Source organism: Mus caroli, chromosome 4 (assembly GCF_900094665.2).
Source record: "Mus caroli chromosome 4, CAROLI_EIJ_v1.1, whole genome shotgun sequence".
Classification (NCBI taxonomy): domain Eukaryota; kingdom Metazoa; phylum Chordata; class Mammalia; order Rodentia; family Muridae; genus Mus; species Mus caroli.
Window position 1 is genome coordinate 13,960,303 of NC_034573.1, and position 6,184 is coordinate 13,966,486.

Genomic DNA, 6,184 nt, shown 5'->3' on the forward strand with positions numbered 1-6,184 from the left:
AGTATAGCCTTTGGTAGAAGGATCTGATGGTGTTTTGGATGTCTTCAGGATCTGTTGTTATGTCTCCTTTTTCATTTGAACTCTAATTTTAACTTTATGAATTATTATTGACATGAAAATCCTGGTCTCATGAACTCAATCTATGAAGTTCACATCAAAAACAAAAAAAAAAAAAAAAGAAGAAGAAATTTTGTAAAGATTTTATTGCCTAAGTTTTTACTTCATAAGATATTTTTCAAGAGCAACCTCAGTAACTTGAAAGCCATCTGTTCCACACACTAAAATAATCCAGCTAAAGCAAAGAATTAAAAATTGGTATTCTCCCTATGGAAAAGAGTAAAATGATATAAGGTAATGGAATTCTACTGGAAATCCCAAGAACATTACTTTTGACAATACATTTAAATGGGAAATACTTAACTCACACTTCTACAAATCTGGACATTAAACAATGCAGACTTTCTGCACTGTGCTTAATATAAAGGGCAGTTTGTACTCCAAAGAGTTGGACAGAGAGATGCCTTAGTGGTTGAGGGCACCTATTGTTCTTGCAGAGTACTTGGATTCAGTTCCCAGCACTCATGTGCTGGTTAATGTTTATTATTTTTCCTGGGGTTTCTTGGAAAGATACCTAAGGAAGAGAAAATGCCAAAGATGTTTTAAGAATAGACTTAAGAACTGACCTAAATAAAATATAATGCATCCAGGACTGACAGTAGTTATATTTTACTTCTTGGGTAGAGGGATCGCTAATAATTTGTGAGGAGATTCATAAAACAACAATCAATGAATAAAATCAGTAAGTTATGCAGAGAGAAATTAAGAGCTATTGCTATCCATTTATTGAAAAAGTAAAAACAAACAAACAAATCAAAAAAAAAAAAAAAAAGAAGCTGGATTTTTAGTTACCCAAAAGTTCCATGTCAAACTAACAAATTACTCTAAAATGTCCTAAGCTAAGAAAACCTCCCGGCGAAACCTCAATTCAAGCTGTTAAACAGAGCAGTCTAAGAGGATCTCAAAACAATATAGAATATTTCTTATGTCCCAAGTTGCCTCTCAGAGGTAGAGAGTAAGTATTTACTACTAAAAGTATTTCATGGTTTGGACATAGGACTTGAAAGATTCAAGTCGGCTCTATCCTGACACTATCCTTCCAGGATAGTAACTGAAGGAGGTCTGTAAAATAAAAGAGACGGAAGAAATTAACAGTCCCATCTATCAGTGACATGCATGAACCATGAGAATAAGCAGCATGGCAATATATTGCCAAAGATATAACAGTGACCAAGAGTTGTAAGTTATATCTTGGCAGTAACCAACAGCTATGTAATTGTACTTAATGCCCTCTCAACAAGGGAGAAACCTTGCCTGGTCCTAGAATTCTATCCAACTATCTGAGACTAGTGAGGTCACACATCTTAGAGGATAGCCTATTATATCCACTTTACTATAATTCTAAACAGTGCTCTAAAATGTGCTTGTCCCCACAGATTCAGATAGCTCTCACCTTGCATTAAATAAGCTTCTTCTCTCAGCCTTTCTCTTTCATTACAGAATTCTTCAACTAGTCATAATGCTGAACCTAACTGATTATGGGGAATCCAGTCCAAACAAGTACAACTACAAGACAACTTCTTCACATAAGGGCCAAGGGCATTATAGAAAAGCGGGTAGGAATAGTGTAAAAGACAGAAGAGCTGGAAGTCTGCTGCAAGTTTATATTGCCTAGAACTATAAACTTTGCCTGAGAGCAAGGCTAAACCTATGATATTGCATCTCTATGTAGCTGCCTATAAAACAACTGAGAAATAAGAATACCAGTATACATGCTAACATAAAATTAGAAAAATCCAAGGGTTTTCAGATTCAGACAAAGGATGATAGGCAACTAATGGGAGTTGAGAAAAGGAGAATTAGACTTTTCTCAGGAATGAAATAGTTATCTATCCAACTCAAAGTGATTGACTCTGACATCTTGTACACTTAAACAACACTAAATGAACTCAGCAAATATAAATATAAATATAAATATAAATATATACATATGTATATATATGCATATATATGGAATGATATAATTATATTTTAATTGCAATTTAGAAAATTAATAATCAATTTTATTGAGAAAATATCTTTGTTTTATTTCTTTTTATAGTGTTTTTTGTTCCTCCATTATTTTTTTTTTTGCATCTTGATTATTAAGAGGATGTTGTACACTACTCACCAAATGAACAAAATTGTTAAAAATAATGATCTTCAATGAATTCACAATGCAAACATATTTGTTCACATGTATCTATATCTATCTATCTATCTATCTATCTATCTATCTATCTATCTATCTATATCTATATCATCTATCTATCTATCTATCTATATATATATATATAATTAAATATATAATGACAAATCCAGATTTTTTTTATTTTAAAAGTTAGTTTCTGACCATCAATAATAGTATTTCTCTCTGTGGAGCAGGAGGGCCTAGGGTGGCTGGTGGGAATGGAAAACTGTTTTTGCAAGAGTTTGAATGCACAGGCAGTTCTACCTCCATTTCATTCAGTGGACATGTTAGTAGAGAAGTTTCAGAGGCCTTCTTTTGGAAATGGAATTTTGTAGATGACTGATTTTCATTTTGTTTTGGAGTGGTTACATTTTCTTTCAGTGTCAGACTGTCATTCAGTCATAATGAAAGAAGCTCTGGGTTTATTGCAGCCATGTCATCAATCACTTTGCAATTTGGGGTTTGGTACCGCCTTCAGTTCATTCCACTGAAACACAGGATTTCTCCAAGTTCACTGTGCTTATATTGGTACTGTGAATTAAGCCATTGCTGCACTGAATGTTGATGGACATACCAGGACCAATCAGGCTTGAAGCGACTCCATGGACTTGGGAACAGTAACAGGTAACACAAATGAAAGAAGCTTGAAAACCATGACCTGCTGATACTGCACTGACAGCGAGGAGGCAGTAAAGCAAGAACAGTCTACATGAAGCACCTCTTCTGAAAACTCTGGGGATTCAGTTTGGAGGAAATCATGTAATGTGGAGGAGATGGAGAAAATGAAGAACAAGTGGGAAGAGAAAAGAACCCAGAACTTGGAGGTAAGAATAAAGTAAGCTCAGGAATATGACAGCAGCCTTCCAAACTAGGAACTTGCCCAGATGATTAAATAAATTCAGATTACTAGGGAATGTGACCCACTTACTGTGACTGACCCTATTGAAGAACACAGGATCTGTGTCTCTGTCAGGAGGCACCCACTAAATAAACAAGAACTGGCCAAGAAAGAAATCGATGTGATTTCTGTTCCCAGCAAGTGTCTCCTCCAGGTGCATGAACCTAAGTTAAAAGTGGACTTAAGGAAGTACGTGAAGAAACAAGCTTTCTGCTTTGACTTTGCTTTAGATGAAACAGCTTCCAATGTGTCATCTACAGGTTTACCGCAAGGCCACTGATAGGACTTTTGAAGGAAGAAAGCAACATGATTTGCCTATGGACAAACAGGCAGTGGGAAGACACACACAATGGATGGAGACCTGTCTGGTAAAAGTCAGAACACATCTAAAGGCTTCTATGCAATGGCTTCCCAGGACGTCTTCCTTCTGAAGAATTAGTCTCAATGATGGAACTTAAACCTGGAAGTTTATGTGACATTCCTTGAGATTTATAATGGGAAGGTTTCTGATCTGCTCAACAAAAAGACCAAGTTACATGTGCCAGAAGACAGAAAGCAGCAGGGTGCCAGTTGTGGGACTGCAATAGTACCTGATTGCTTGTGCTGATGATGTCATCAAGATGATCTACATGGCCAGTACCTGCAGGACTTCTGGACAAACATTTGCCCACTCCAATATTTCTTGCTCCCATACCTGATTCTAGATTCTTCTTACACCCAAAGGGAGGTTACACGACAAATTCTCTTTGGTGGATCTGTCAGGGAATGAATGAGAGGCAGACACTTCTGGAGTTGACTGGCAGACTAGCCTGGAGAGTATAGAAATGAACAAGTCTCTCCTGGCTGTGATGGAGTTATCAGGGTGCTGGGATAGAGCGAGGCTCATGCCCCATTCCCCATTCGATGAGAGTTAGCTGACACAGGTGCTGAGGAACTCATTGATTGAACTTGAAGGCAAGCATGATCGCTATGATCTCATCAGGCATAAGCTTGACGTAGAAAATTCTAGTTCTTTGAAAAGTTGATTATCCCAAGTGACTGTTTTGCTGGGGCACACAGGTGAAAGGATGTGTTGCTAAAGCAACACATGAAACATGAAAGACTGTTTTCCTGAAGCAGACATATTAAAAAAATGTTTGGATATAGCAGACACATGAAAGGACAGTTGATGAAGGAGTTTATATATGACCTCACAGATGTCAAGAGACCAGCACTGAGCCTTGCTCTGGTTTGCTCTGGCTCACTATTCCTTGCTAAAGACACACATATATTGGTTTGCCTTACATAGTATTGTTGCGCTCAACTTGTTGTAATGTTGCCATTGAGAGAATCTTGCCAAGGAACTGCTAGTGAGGTTCCTGCAGCAGCTTGCTACTTCAATGGCCTTGCCTCAGTCCGGATGGCAATCCTGGTGGTTTCTTCAGTTGTCTGATGTCTGCCTATTGAATGGACTGGACTGGAGCTGCTGGTGTGTGCCTGGTGTCTGCCTATCTAGAGGACTGGCCTGAATCTGCTGAAATCATATTTGGTGTTTGCGACTAGACTGAACTACTGCCCAGGAAGATTGAGCTCACCCCTAAAGGACCGTTGCTGAACAGGTCCACTTCCCCCATATCCTAATAACTTTTCTCTTCCACTACCTCTGCACTGTGGTGAGCTACAGGAGAGGTTGAAACCTTATTAAAAGTTGGTTGCAAATAATTTATACCTACATAAGCTCCTTTAAACACTCTGAGATATGCAGACAGAGTCAAGGAGCTGAGTCCCCACAGCAGGAGCAGTAGAGAGCAGCCAGCTCAGACAGAAGTCAGCTCTAATGGGACTTCTCTGGCAGGCAATTAAAAGGAAGAGCTGTCTTCCCAGATGTCCAACTTTTAGTGAAGCCATGACTCAAATCAGGGAGCTGAAAACAGGACCATGGGAGATCTCATGGGAGATCATACAGCAAGGACCAGGCTGGCTTATATTCTCTGAAATGACAGATCAGCCAGAGTATGACCTGGAGACCTTTCTGCCCTGACACAGCAGGCTAAACACTTCAGAGCTCTTCCAGAAATCATCAAGGCCCTGGGGCTGGCCCTGCTGCTGAAAGAACAGGCAAGCAAACAAATAAGCCTCGAGAAATGGCAAGAATGATGACTTCAAATAAAGATCGTTTGGTACCACACTAGCCTTCTACAGAAAACTTTAGGCACCTTCTGGCTTTGGTTAGGGACTGAGATGGCTGGATTTTGGTAACTGTCAGAAAAGGGGTATCAGGCTCAGGAAAGCTAGTTTGGAGCAGGAGAAAGGAGTTTTAATGACTCTGCTTCCCTTTCTCCTCCCTATTGGAGAGGAGTCCTATTTGGGTAGTTCACTGGTATAGCATCCTGCCCCTCCTGAACAGCTGCTGGGAGAGAAGCTGTGATTGGACAGATATGGCTGCCTCTGGCCTGCAAGTATTAACCTTGGTCTGTGCACTCTCATATTTTATACTTTCAGAAAAAAGGTTTTGAGACCTCTTTGTTTTTGTTGTGTGAAAAACAAGAAAATCTCTTTGATGTATTTATATGTTGTATCTAACAATAAATAAAGAAAAAAATGCTCCTTAAAATAATAGCTTTCAAAAAATACAATTAATATAAAGTATAGCAAATTAATCAAAAATTTGAACAGAATTACTAAAATAAAGATGAAGATATTCAAAATGCAATATGCAATTAACTATCTTAATACCAAACATTTACATTAATATCATGCTAGCATGCAAGAAGAACATAGGATAACTACATTGAAAACAGAATCCCCTATCTTATTTTGAAGAAATTATTTCTTAAATACTTTCAAATTATATAAAATTGAAAATGTTTGAAGTGTTTTAGTCACAGTATTACTCTTCCAATTAGAGTGGTGGAAAACTATATTTTTTCTTTTTTTCATTTGTTATTGGTTATTTTATTTATTGACATTCAAATGTTATCTCCTTCCCAGCTTCCCGTCCACAAACCCCCTATCCCCCC

At 38.1% G+C, this 6,184-nt stretch overlaps 1 pseudogene; it reads left to right on the forward strand.

Annotated features, from left to right (window-relative positions):
* Positions 1–5,321, forward strand: part of LOC110292410 — a 22,962-nt pseudogene extending 17,641 nt beyond the window's left edge.
* Positions 5,322–6,184: the final 863 nt, after the last annotated feature.